Source organism: Equus asinus, chromosome 10, assembly GCF_041296235.1.
Source record: "Equus asinus isolate D_3611 breed Donkey chromosome 10, EquAss-T2T_v2, whole genome shotgun sequence".
Lineage (NCBI taxonomy): Eukaryota > Metazoa > Chordata > Mammalia > Perissodactyla > Equidae > Equus > Equus asinus.
The window spans coordinates 40,536,022-40,551,063 of NC_091799.1; the positions used below are offsets into that span (position 1 = coordinate 40,536,022).

General features: G+C 33.5%; 1 pseudogene; it reads left to right on the forward strand.

Moving 5' to 3' along the window:
- Positions 1 to 15,042, forward strand: part of LOC106831778 (protein zyg-11 homolog A pseudogene) — a 138,466-nt pseudogene that overhangs the window by 61,917 nt on the left and 61,507 nt on the right.

Below are 15,042 nucleotides of genomic sequence, written 5' to 3' on the forward strand. Positions count from 1 at the left end.
CTAAATTGGTGCACAAGTCACTCAAAAATGCTGCATCCTTAACATTTTCGAGACATTTTTGTTCTTTATAATTGATTTTTAGAAGTTCCCTAAAGAGTAGGCACAATGTTATATCAAAGGAAGTAATTACATTTAACATAGTAATAATAAGAGATTTTGAAATTAATTTTCTTGCCTGGAATAACTTTAATCCATGAAAGCAGTTTTGTCTGAGATGGAATTCACTGTGAATGTTAAGTGCATAGTCTGCATTAATTTATGATGGTTAAGGTATTTGTTTAACCAAATTAAGCATCACATATTCATTGAGGAGAAATTAATAAGGATTATTCAAGATATACAAGAGGAACTCATTGACTATGCAATTAATTTAAACATGTAAAAACAGATTGTTATGTGAGGTATTTAGGCATATAATTATAAATCATTAAATTGCTACACCAATTCATTTAGATAACTACAAAAGGTAATGATGTTGTCTAATGTTCACAATTGCTTAAAAATTTATTCAAAATGTTATAATATATTTAACTCTATTCTGTTTGTTGTTTTCTTATTATATCATAATACTGAATAATATTCCCATTTGTCTTATTTAAATATTACTTTTAATTTTTTAAAATGTAAAACAGTCACAAACCTATAGAAAAATTAGAAGTACAATGTAAAGAATATTTTTTTAACTATTTAGGAGTAAATTGCTGACCTGATGCCTCATCAACCCTAAATACTATAGTATGTTTCTCCTACAAACATGGGCATTCAACTAGAAAGAAAGAAAAAGAGAAAGAATGAAAGAAAGGGGGAATGGAAGAATGGATGGAGGGAGGGCAGGAGGCCTGAGGAGGAAGGAAAAAGAGGAGAGAGAGAGAGATAAAGACAGACCCACATAATTCAAGGATCAAAAATTACCTTTGATACATTACTAACGTCTAACTCTCAGACCCAATTCAAATATCACCAAGTCTCCCGATAATATCCTTTATAGCAATATGATCCAATTCAGAATCATTCATTGAATTTAATTTTTCAGCTATATTGAAGTATATCTGACAAATACAATTTTAAGACAAAGTGAACATTGTAGTAATTTGATATATATATACACTGTGAAAGATTCTCACCATCTAGTTAATCAGTTAGCAAACACATCCATCATCTCATATATTTATCTTTTTTTCTTTCAGTAAGAACATTTAAGTTCTACTCTCTTAGCAAATTTCAACTATATAATACAGTATACAATATCAACTATAGTCTCCGTGTTTTACATTAGATCTTCAGATCTTATTCATTTTGTACCTCAATGTTTGTACCCTTTTACTAATCTCTCTTTATTTTCCCCATGTCTGAGACCCTGGCAATAACTTTTCTACTTTCTGTTTCTAAGCGTTTGACTTTTCTTTTATTATTTATTTATTTATTTATTTTAATTTTTTTAAATTTTTTTTAATTTTTTTCCTTTTTCTCCCCAAAGTCCCCCAGTACATAGTTGTATATTCTTTGTTGTGGGTCCTTCTAGTTGTGGCTGACTTTTCTTTTTAGATTCCACATATCAGTGATATCATGGGTATTTTTCTCGGTCAGGCTTATTTTACTTCTCATAATGCCCTCAAGGTCAATCCCTGTTGTGGCTTAGGCTCATACTCAGCTCTGAGCTGCTGCTACAGGAGGAGCTGGGAGTAGGGGGCATCCTGCACCACTCTTCACTCTGCTCCCATTAATGGCTTTAGAATTGAATTGTTCATGAAGAGAAATTGAGAGAAAAAAGAAAAGAAAGGGAACGGGGAGGGAGAAGAGGAACATGGAGTAGAAGTGAAAAAGGAAAAGAAAATTTAAAAATTATTCAATGTAGAAAAATAGTAGAAACAGTGAAATAACACATTAAAACAACTAAAAAACTGGAAAATTTAACTTTTCTATCTTTGAAGTAATCTGTGAATTATGTATATCAACCCTTCTCTGTCACATATCCTACAAATATATCATCTCACCTCTGTTTTGCTTTTTGATTCAATTTTAGTATTTTTTAAAATGCTATATTTGGAATCACCTAAGCCTATATTTCCTTTGTTTTGTTACAAAAAAATCTAAAACAAAAAAATGACAAAATGTTAGTCTTGTTAACTGTTGGTTGTGGGAACACAGATGCTTTTTTATTTTTTTTTGTGTATGTGCATTGTAAATCATTTAAAGAGATTTAAAAAGATCTATATACTAAAAGATGAACTAATATATGGGAAACTAATTGTTCCTTGTGAAGTTAAAAGTATAAAAATAGTCTATAAATCCATTTTGAGTTCCTGCTTACTGTATAGACTATTCCAACTAGGCAGTTACATTTGCAAGCGAGACTCAAAGCTCTGTCTGAGCTAAAGAGACGCTCAGTTCTCAGACGTTCAGTTACCTTACTTACCAAGGTCTTGGCAACAAGGATCATTCAACATGAACAAGACTGGAAACAGCCCAAATGAGCATTAACAGGTGAATGTATAAACCATTTGTGATATATTCATACAATGGAATCCAGCAATAAAAAGAAATAAATTATTGGTACAAGCAACAACATGGATGAATCTCAAAATAACTATGTTGAGTGAAAGAAGTGTGAAAACAAAGTGTACATACCAAGTTATTCTTTTATATACAAGTCTAGAAAATGCAAACCAATATTCAGGGGTTTAATGGTTACTAGGGAAGGAGAGGAAGGGGAGGGTAGAATTATAAAGGAGTTCAAGAAAACTTTTTGGAATAATGTAAATTTTCATTATTTTGATTGTGGTGAGGATTTCACAGATACATACATAAGTCATAACTTACCAAATTTAGACTTTACATATTTGCAGTTTATTGCATGTCAATTATATTTTAACAAAACTGTTAACATTTTTTCTAGTCAATTAAAGTACATATTCTTTAATGGCTTTCAGATTCTTGCAATGCAATTGTTTGCTTTTTTAATGCCCCATAGTCTATTCATCTAGGTGTTATTTTTATATACTACATAATATATAAAATAAAAAATTAGCTTTGTTATCTTCCAGATTTAAATAGATAAAAATTTAAATAATAATTGAAGTTCTACTCTCTTTTAATTGAAATAAAATGACATTTGTAGTAGAATAATTTCCTATGCTTATTTAGAACTATTCTTATATTTCATAATAATTAATTTCTTTACCCTGTGTCAATATTATAGTATTTTGAGTGGGATGGATTTACAGCAAATTACATGATCTGGTAAGATATAGCCCTCCTTAAAATTTAACTTTCTCAAAATGGATTTGCCTTTTATTTAATTGTTTATCTTCCTTTGGAACTTTAAAATCATTCCTTCAAGCTTTTGTTTTTATTTTTTCTGAATTCCCTCAGACTCCATTTACAGTTGCATTAATTACCATAAACTTTTCAAGATGATAAGTCTGATATTCTAAGAACATTTCCTCTTGATACCTCATTTGATGCCTCAATAAAACCTCATAGTTGGAACTAAGTACTGTCATTTCCTGTGAAATTTTTTTGTATATCATATGTGCTTCTTTACTACTTTAACCAAGTATTTTCTATTTCTATTTATAACATATAGTTGCTATTACATAAACTTATTTTCTATATAATATAGCTACTTAGTCAGTAAATAGGAATTTCTTCTTATTTTCTGATAATTACATGTTCTTTTCTTGTTTATTAAGAAGAAGCTAAATTATACCATTTTATAGTAATGTAAAATCATGTGTAGAGTAGATACTTAATTTTAACACAATTATATATGTAAACAAGATTAAATATGTGTCATAAAAATTGAATACAATATAGCATACTGGGTAGGAAGTTCTGGAATTAGATACCACCAGACATCACTTACTAGCTCTTGACCTTTGAAATTTATTTAACCTCTCTAAACCTCAAAGTCTTTGTCTATCAAACTGAATAGTAATCATGCCTGCCTCCTGGCTCTCAAAATTAAATGAAATGGTGTAGTTAACATATTTAATAATTTATAAATGAGCAAATATGCAGGGGAAATCATCTAAAAGAAATGTATTTAAACACTAATTTTACCCCAATTGAAAAAAAAAGTAAGAGAAGCCAGCCCAGTGGTGCAGTGGTTAAGTTTGCACATTCCTCTTTGGAAGCCTGGGGTTCACCACTTTGGATCCCTGGTGCAGACCTATGCAGTGCTTGTTAAGCCATGCCATGGCAGGCATCCTGCATAGAAAGTAGAGGAAGATGGGCACTGATGTTAGCTCAGGGCCAGTCTTACTCAGCAAAAAAGAGGAGGATTGGCAGAAGATGTTAGCTCAGTGCTAATCTTCCTCAAAAAAACAAGAAAATAGTGACTGTTTGCTTTTAGCAATTAGTAAGCATTCAATAAAATTAACCATTTTTATTGTTTGTGAGAATTAGTAAGTTCAACATATAAGGCAGTAAGCTCTTGGGGAAATTAGTAATGACTTAAATAACGAAAGGCATGGTTTATGTTCCTACACAAATCTCATTAGCTGAGTAAACATAGAAGAGTGATTTAGACATTTTGAGCATATTTCCTGACATGTAAATTACTGATAATAAATGATTTTACTAACTAAGTTGCTGAATCCAAAATATGTGAATGAGTTTCACAGCCCTTTGTAAAATTATAATAGACAAACCACTGCCATCTGGAACTTAAGGCATTTTATGGACACTAAATGATATAATAAGTAACATATCTTCTAATCTAGCAAATGGCAAACTGAAAATATGTGAATGAAATTCCTAAATGTAATTCAAATAGGTGGCAAAATATTCTGGAGTAGTAACATATCCTGATTCTAGATTTGTTTGGATCATTCAGAGAAGTACTTTTCCTACATTTAATTTTAGATGGGATCTTAAACTGTGAGCATAGCTTCTTATTCACTCAGATATGTTCTCTCAATGAAGTTGCTAATTGCTTCCAAGAACTTTGTGTTCTATGAGGAAAACTTCAGTGTTTAAATTATCTGTAAATCCAAGCGGACTCTGGAGGAATGTAGAACTCCTGGAACAAAATAGACTTCCGATTGGAATGCTCTGTTCTGTTAGGTGGTAAATTGGATTTTTGATAGATTTATGGTTCAGTGCAATATTGTAGCATAGTAAAGGGAAGAAAGAAATGTAAAAGGAAGAAAAAAAGGAAAATCAAGAAAAATATGCATGGCTAATATAAAAGAAAGGGATTGAAGAAAAGTTATGAGAACAGAGAAGTAGAGTAGTCAGAATTGGTTGTAGGGAAAATATAGTAAGAAGGATAATCAAACATCTTCCCAGTTTATGATGGATTTTTTTTTTTACTAGCTAACTTTCTCTTCCTGGTTTAGAATAAAAATTGATTAACTTTTGTAGCCAAAGGGTGCACTTACTTGACACTCTCAAGTATATTTTAAGAGTTACTCTTATTGGCCCACAAATCATCAATAGAAAAACATGACTTTTTTAACTGATAAAATTAATTTTATAAATTTATCCAAATTACCAATTCTTGCACTCTTCATTCTTCTTTTGAAGATTCAAGTTGCCATCTTGAATCATTTTCTTTCAGTTTGAAGAATTTATCTATTTCTGGTTGCGCAGAATTTCCTCAGATTTTTTGTTCATTTGTTTCTGAATATGTCTTTTTCTGATTTCATTTTTACTAAAGAATCCTAGGATGGCTCTTTTTTCTTTAAACACTTAAAAAATACCATTGCATTATCTCCTGGCTTTCATTACATTATCAATTATAATAGTTTATTGATTCTTTTCTATTTTATATCTATAAATTCACTAGTAGATAGTGAAGACATTTTATTTTACCCCCAAAAATTCTCATACATTTGAATTTATTTTCTTGGCTTATTGCATGAGCTGGGACTTTCAATATAACATTCAAAAGAAGTGCTGTTAGTGGAAAGCTTTTCTTAGTCCCAAGCAAGAGTAAGTTTTCAATATTCAGCACCAAATATAGCACTCTAGGTTTTTTGTATATATACTTTCCCTACAAAGAAGTTTCCCCTTTATTCATCTTTTGGTAACATATTTTATAATGAAAGCTTGCTAAATTTTATTAAGTCCCTATTACTGAATATCTTGAGTTGAACATATCGTTTGTCTATTTTTGTGTTGAAATATATTGGGTTGATCATGTGATGTTTCTTTTTTGTGAGAGGAACGACATCAGATTGATGTAAAAATGTTAGACCAACCATTCTTTCCTGAAATTTAGTTGATTTAACTCGTGATATTTTCTTTTTTTAATATAAGCCTAGAATTGGCTTCATAAATTTTTGTTGAGAATTCTCTATTCATGTTTGTGAAAGACATTGGTCTTAATTAACTTTTATCTTAGTGTCCTTGTAAAATTTTTGTTTCATAGATATTATGGCATCATATTTTAAATGTGGAGTCTCCCCTGCCCCTTTTCTAACCACTGGCAAAGTTCCTATAAGATTGATGCTTAAAAATTTGAAGAATTCCTGGCAAAATCATATAGGCGTTGAACTTTATTTGTCAGGAGGAAGTCTATATGGACTCTGCTTCTTTAATAGATATAAGAATATTCTGATTTTTAAAAAATATATTGTAGTGACAGCGTTAGGAATTTACGTTTTCAATTAGTCTATTTACATAATGTTTGACATATTTTAAGAGTTATTCACAACATCTTCTTTATAATTCCTTAGCTGACATATCTGAAGACATTTCCTGATTTTATATACTGTGATGAATGCAGTTGACCGCGTCAGTCAATGTCAGTGATGTCTTGCTACTATTCTTTTTTCTGCTGCCATGGTTCAGAAACTAAACATTTTATCTTCTAGACTTTTTTACTTTTAGAACCCTGAATATGATTTCTTTAATCTCTTATATGAGACTTGCATTTTAAACAGAGTCAAAGGGGAAGAGAGTTGTGGCACTGTCATATTGGTGGGATCTCCTTGGGATTGTAGAAGAGAGTGCCTCTGGTGTTGTCAAATCAGGCAGCAGTTTTCAGAATCAGAAAGTAACTTCCTAATAATGGAAGGAAGAAGCAATATCTCCTTCAGTGACCTAATTTTACGATGTGGCTTTAAGAGTCTTGTGTAGAGACTTAGCCAGGTATCTATTTTGTCACCCTATCCAATGGATCTTTAAGCAATTTTAGACTCTGTAATAAACCTTTTTGGTTTATCCAAGCTGGAGAAGATTCTGTTCTTTCCAATCGAACCCTGGCTAATCAACAGAGTTATTGCTGCTAAGTGTGTCTGGGATATAAGGAATCAGTGAATCCTGTAAGCTATAAAACTGTGAAGAAGATTGAAAATATAGTGTAGAAAACAAAAGAAACTTCAACTTTTTCTGCAGTATATTTTGTTACTAAAATTTGTAAAACAAAACGCCAAAATCCTATGCTGCTTAATTATTGGTTGTGGGAACACAGAGGTTTTTCTTAAAAATTATTATCTTTCTTTTTCTTCATTCTAAAACGTTTAAAGCAATAAGAAAAGATCCGTATAGTATGGTATAAAAAACAAATCTTTCCTTGTGAATTTATAAATAAACTAAGAGTCTATAAATTCACTTTGAATTCGTGGTGACTATACTATTCCAACAAGGTGTCATGTTTGCAAGTAAGACTCAAACTCCTAAAAAGACTCTCTAGGCACCTTATGTACCAAGCTCTTGGATGAAAATTTTCATGAAAAATTACCTCTGCTATTCAAGATGGTGTTTTCAAAAATACTTAAGTTTACTTTCTAAAATTTCAAATCTGTTTTACTTGTTTTATTTCGAATTTTTTTCTGTTTTTCGTAAAGCAACTCATTACACTGTTTGGCATTTAACACATTCAGCTTAAGGGGCATTAAGTAGAAGCCAGGATACCTGAGTCTGTTACTCATCGTGTCACTCTATAGTCACGAGATCTTATCTAACCCTTATTTTGCTTAATTGAAAACAGCAGGGTCGCGGGTGTGGAACAACACAAAATGAGAATAGATGTTTTCAAATGTTTCCTTGTTCTGTTCTTTTCTCTTAAGATGTGAAGCCTTTGGTTTAAAGGAACTCTGACTTAGGAGAGTAAGGAGATAAACAAAATGTAGTCACCTGTTTTTAAAGTAAAATGTACTAATTTATGGACACTTTGAAAACACTAACTGATCCAAAATTCCTACATTGCAATAAATGGAGTTTGGATATTATAAATATTTGGGTTAAATTGTGGACTATACTGTAGCTTACTTGATGTATGGCGTGTATTGTTTCAAATGGTGTTTTTGAAAATAAACTTTACTCTCTAAAACTCTGCTGCCCTGTATAGTAGGCATATGTAGCTATTTACATTTACATTTAAATTAGTTAAAATTTTAAAAACTCAGTCACATTTCGTGTGTTCAATAGCCACATGTGGCTAGCGGCTACCATTGGACGTTTGTGTCACTGCAGAAAGTTCTATTGCCGGCACTGCTCTAAAAACCTAGATCTCAAGATATGCTTGAGCTGCATATATCAATGATTATCTGCATGTTAGCAATATGAAGAAGGAAATCATTGCCATGTTGTAAAAAGAAAAATATGCAAATTTCTTCCTAGCGAGATTGCTATGAGAACTGAAAACAACATAAGTGAGATGATTGAACTTAGATTTCAATAAATCATAGAAATGGTAAAAACTATAAAAATTCTCTCATGTATATTAAGTATATATCTTCCATAGAGTATGAATACAAGTTTCTCTGTTTATCAAAAAAAAAATCTCTGACTTTATGAGTAAAGAATGCGGGTATAGGGAACTAGGAGTAAATATGTGTAAGTATACCTAGGAGCTAGAAAAAGAAAAGGAGAGACTTAAGAGTGTTGCTTGTCATACTCAACAAGTATTGATTGTCAAAGTGAATGCATTCGCTGTGAAGAGAGCAGATTTTGCAGCTCTCCTTTCTGTTTCCTCAGAAATTAATCCTCTGGGTGCCCTATCAAGCATAATGTAGTGTCGGAACCTACTGAACCACTGGTACCAGGACTTGGTAGACATGCAGACCAAAGGAGAAGTATACGGGAGGCTTTGATGTTGAAAGGGGGAGGGGTAGGCAGGAAAGGAATTGTTGCTTTACATTGTATAAACTGTATCACTGAAATAACGTTGTTGCAATTGTTCTCAAATAGGAATGAAGTGAAAATAATTTCTGCTATTTTTTTGTTTTTGTTTTTTCTCTATTAGCTTCTTTTTTCCCATCTTTTTTTGAGCTATAATTGACAAATAAAAATCATACATAAAGATGTACAACTTGGTGCTGGCCCAGTGGCGTAGTGGTTAAGTTCGTGCACTCCACTTCGGGGGCCTGGGGTTCACGGGTTTGGATCCCGGGCACGGACCTACACACCACTTATCAAACCACACTGTGGCAATGTCCCACAGACAAAATAGAGGAAGATTGGCACCAATGTTAGCTCAGAGCCAATCTTCCTTACCCAAAATTTAAAAAAGGATGTACAACTTGATGTTTTTGTATACATATACATTGTAAAATAATTACCACAATCAAGCGAATTAGCATATCTATCACTTCATATAGTTAATATTTTCTTTTTTTTTTTTGATGAGAACACTTAAGATTTGCCCTCTTAGTAAATTTCAGGATATAATACAGGATTGTTAACTATAGTCATATTACTGTACATTAGACCTCCAGAACTTACAAATCTTGTGTAACTGAAACTTTGTACCCTTTGATCAATGTCTCTCCATTTCCCCTCCCCGTAATCCTACTCACCACCATTCTACCCTCTGCCTCCATAACTTTACTGCTATTCGACTCTATCTTGTTAATGAAGAAATCTGGTGACTCTATGTGAGACAACTAAAAAACATATTTTTGTAATATTTGACTCTTGGTGATCATGTTTGATACTCTTTTAGGGTGCAGTACTTGACTTGAAATTGCTAACAAAGGTTCAAGATAAAAAATTATTACTGAATATGGAATACACAAACTTGATAGAACGGTTACAGCTAACTCTGGTTACTTAGAAGAGAAACTAGAATGCATGATAGTGGTAAATAAAATAAAATGAATTTCAGTTAGTATTTTTAAAAAACATTTTCATACAAAAATAGTCATTAAAGGGGCTGGCCCCGTGGCCGAGTGGTTAAGTTCGAGTGCTCTGCTGCATACGGCCCCATGTTTCGTTGGTTCGAATCCTGGGCGCAGACATGGCACTGCTCATCAAACCATGCTGAGGCAGTGTCCCACATGCCACAACTAGAAGGACCCACAACAAAGCGTATACAACTATGTACCAGGGGGCTTTGGGGAAAAAAGGAAAAAAATAAAATCTTTAAAAAAAAATAGTCATTAAAATATAACTTTGCTCAGTATTTTTAGTTTTTATTATTAATTTTTAAATTAAGGATTCTTCACAAATTCAACCATTAGACTTATGACTATTTGAAGAGTGATGGTGTTAAAGAGGTAATTTAGAATTTTTTCAAAGTGAATGAACAGAAATTCATTTTTACTAAAGATATGGGCAATTATTAATGCCAATTATTAATATGAATATTGACCACATGAAGAAACAGTTTGACATTTTAAATGTGTGGCTTACTTGTTTCCCTTTTTCAAGCAGACAAGTATATTCATAATGTTTCATGTCATTCAAACTATACTCTAAATGCAAATTCTTGAGGTGGAAACAGATGTCTCTCTGCTTTTTTTTGTGCCACACATATTCCCAGCTGTGATTGTAAAAGTGATAAATACATATGCCACAGCAGCTCAGACTTGGTAAAGAAAATTGCCAGGTTAAATTATGTGCGTCATGAAACAATTCCTTTTAATATTGTAATAGTTCTTAGGAAATGTAAGGAGTAAAAATATTAAGAGCATGTAAAATACCACCAGTAGACCTAAACATAATTCTGACCAGTTTATCAAATCATGTTTGTCGTATCAGGAGAAAAAATAAAGTACTGACATTTCCTCCCACTATTGAATACTGGCCTAATACTCCCCTGGGATTTAATGATAGGAGCAAATTATACCCCCTAGTATAATTCATATTGCCTAGAAATAGGGAAGAAGTTATTTCATACTGAATTCCCTTTGCTGAGGAAGATATTTTCTTATTCTACTTCTCTGATGAAGTAGGAAATGTCCTTTCAGGAGACTTTTAAGTGACTTCAGAAAATGGAAAAAGTAATGTAAATTACTTCTGTAAATTAAGTGGTAACAGGGATTTCAAATGAATATTGACTTTTAAACACCCCTTTATAGCATTCTCTACCCTTTGTTTATGTTCACAACTCATACAAGGAAATTTTAAAAAAACAAGAATATTAATGGAATATGCATTGTGCCCCCCTGGCATGCTGCCTCAGATCTCTCAGCCTCACTGAATTGCTTACTCTTCCTCAGCCACCTCTGTAGAGACTAACTCTTGCTGATGCTTATGGTTATATCATGGCTTCTGGCTTCCCCAGAGAGAGCTTAAGGAACCAGTGACATAACCTAGAGTTACAGAGGAGTGAAGGTTAACCAGTGAAGGAGAGAAAATGGGAGGGAAATACAGATAAATCATCTCTCCATCTCTTCTCCAGTGCCTTGATATGAAGCCCAGTAATATCCCACCTGGATAAGTGACTGATTATGTGTGTGCTGAAGTAATAAGCAGCTGGGTTTGGTTCTATTCTGTCTTCTATGCCTTTCACTCTCACTGTCCTGGGATTGACCAACTTGCCCTAGGGAAAAGGCACCTCTGGTTGAAGGTTGCCTTCCTTTGCCAGGAGGCCCAATCCCCAAAATCATCAGTTACAGAGCTTGTAACTTCAAAGGGGTTATTAGAATGGTGGGCCCCAAACTTTTGTAGAAAGTATGCCACAGCCCACCTCTGACAGCTTCCAACATAACCTGTTGGTTTGGATCCCACTCAAAGGATTCTGATTAGTGGGTTAACCAATATAAATGACCAAATAGAAAACTCAGATAAGTCATATACTATCTCCAGTAGACAGAGCCCAGTAAAATTCTGGGTCTCCTTTTTGATGGTGAGAGCAAACCCACAGCAATTTTTCTTTGACTACTGAAGAGATTGAACATTATGAATCTTCCCACATAATCCCAATAAATTTTACTTAGCTAGCAGTCTTCTGCATTTTGCTGGGTTTATCAACCCTACTTGCTGGTACAGGTTTGATAATACTGCAGCCAACTCTATTGAGAATGAGCCTTCTGATTTGCCAAGCAAGAGGACAGGATTCCTATAGTGAACATTTTGTGTTCAGAAGGTAGAGATACTTATGCCAAATCCTGGCATGCTTCCTGATGGCAAATGGCAGGGAGTTTCATTATCCTCATTCCACTAGTGCCTCTCTCTATGTACTCTTTCCAACTGGGCAAACTCTTTCTGGCATTTATTGGACAGGAAGGTATAAGTATAAAACACGTCAATTCCTTCTACTTGTTCAGATATGGAAATGAACAAGGAGAGTGAATTGGCCCAAAAGGCCTCACCACAAGGTCATTCTAGCTTCTGTGAATATTGATCTAACTCTATTAGCTCAATCCAGGTATCCCATTCCCCAATAAACCTAGTGGGAAGGTGGCTTGGGTGTCTATATCCAACAGAACAATCAAGGTTCGAGTCTCTCTATTCTCTGAAATTCCCTAGCATATTTGGACAGCTGCATATGACCCTAAATCCTTCTTGGAAACAGGGAGACCTCAGCCCTACACATAATAGTCTTTTTCCTTAAAGCATCTGAGTTTAGAGTAAGGACGGAGTGAGCAATTAGTTAGTTATACAAAGGGAGAGACCAGATTCATGCCTTTAAGCAAGGATCATTTATTTTCCTTTTCAAGCAGTTCAGCAGCTGCTTTCAGGTCAACAAAAGGACTTCCTAGTATTTTCAATCTTCCCAAAGCTACATATCTAGTGGCAAGATTATCACTACTAACACAATCTATTTTCTCTTTGGAGACTCCCTGACCTTGCGGCCACAGCCATATTGTTTCTGAATGGGGCCATAAGGTTTGCACCCTTTAGTGGACTCAGTCTTGTCTCACACAGTAGTGACATTTATTAAAGAATCTACTTTAATTGGAAGCATTTGTTGCCCAACTGTAATGATAATACCTCTCAGGCTTTTGCCAAATTTTAACATAGGAGATTTCCCAGAAAATTTGGATGATTGCAAGGTTATCAAGATTTATTTGGGTCAGTTTCCTCACTCTCCAGTGGATCACATTCAACAGCATCATAAACTCAATATGAATATTAATCAATGCCTCATCTATGGTTTAGCATTGGATTTTGTCTGTTTTGGAGAAATCTACTTCAGAGGTCAAATCTCCGTATAGAAATCAGAGCCCACTGCAAAGAAACAAACAAAACAACACATACACACACACAGAACTCTGAGGCATTTTTGTTGTCTCTGAATCAATCTAAAGGCATAATGGACCACAGAATTAGACTGAGCCATAAGACAGCTCAGCTCTAGACATTCATCATAAATAATCATTGTACTCCCCATCCCTTATCTCCCAATTGATCCAAAGTTCTAATGATTCACTTTGTCCCTGCACATAGTGGTCACAGACTTCTCTTCTTTCATGCTCAGCGTAGGTGTACATCTCTGTAGCTATCTTTTGAAATGCAGGTGAACATTCTAAACACTCAAGATGAATCTTTATGGAGCAGATTGACCAGGAAGACCACTTCTCTCTACTCACTAGAGAGTTAGCTGAAAGAGGGTACCATTTGAAAAACTATTTTCTGGTATTTGGTCTGTAACTACCAACCTGTACCTTCTCATTGATAGGTAATAAAGTGGAGGGCCCTTTATTATCCAGTTGCCGTACAATTTGATCAACATATTTGCTGCTTACTCCTTTGGACTTACCTCATATCCTGTCAATTTTTCCACAGGACCCTTAACCTTGTTCTTCTGCAAAGTCATTTTTCCATCACCATCCCATGCTTGTTGCCAAAACTGTCAAGAACTGGGAATATATTTCACCCTACATGTACACTAACAAATTAGCTTCATACTTACTGGTAGAAGATATGCAACTCTTTGATCAGAGGCAAAGATTTATTATTCACAGCACAACAAGCAGTAGGTACAGCATCATGTCACATCAAACCTTCTTGAGCCCAAGTCCCATGAGGGTGATATGTATGAACCCAGTTGGATGCCTCCTCAAGCAGCTACACGTGAGGTACCTTGATCTAGGGAACCCAAATGACTGTTGGTATTTCTGCTTAAAATAGATCCATAGAGAACTGACTTATTACATTGCGACTTGTCTTACAGTACAACGTGTGGTATATCCTAATGAACATACCATATTGTCTGAAAAGAATTTTTATGTTGAAGTGGTTTGGTGCAGTGTTCACTGAATATCAGTTAAGACAAATTGCTTGATAATGATGTTCAGAGAGTCAATGACAATGATTTTTTTCTATTCTATCAACTGCTGAGTCAGAGGTGTAAAATGTCCAATTCTATTTGTGGAATCATCTATTTCTCCCTTTTGTTCTATCAATTTTTATTACATATAATTTAGAGTTTTGATATTAGGCACATAAACAATTATTATTGTGTTATTTTCCTAATGACTTGGTTGTTTATTATAATAAAATATCTTTTTTTATTTCTGGCAATGCTCATTATATTGAAATCTAATTTAGCTGCTATTAATATAACCATTCTAGCCTTCTTATCCTTACTATTTGTGTGGTGAATCTTTTTCAGTCTGTTTATTTTCACTCTATCTTTGGTTTTTATTAAGTATATCTCTTACAGACAGAATAAATTTGGTTTTTGCACTTGCCTCTTCTGAAAACCTCTGTTTTTCAATTAGAATTTTAGTACATTAACTTTTAAGGTAATAATTACAATGTAATTACATTGTAATGTAATAATTCACATCACAATTTTAATTCTGTGATCAAGGTGACCAAAGATTTTCCTTTTTAGTAATCATTAATGTGATTCTAAAATTTCTATGAAAATCAAAGGAACTAGCATAGCCAAAATAATTTTGTAAAAGAAGATAAAAA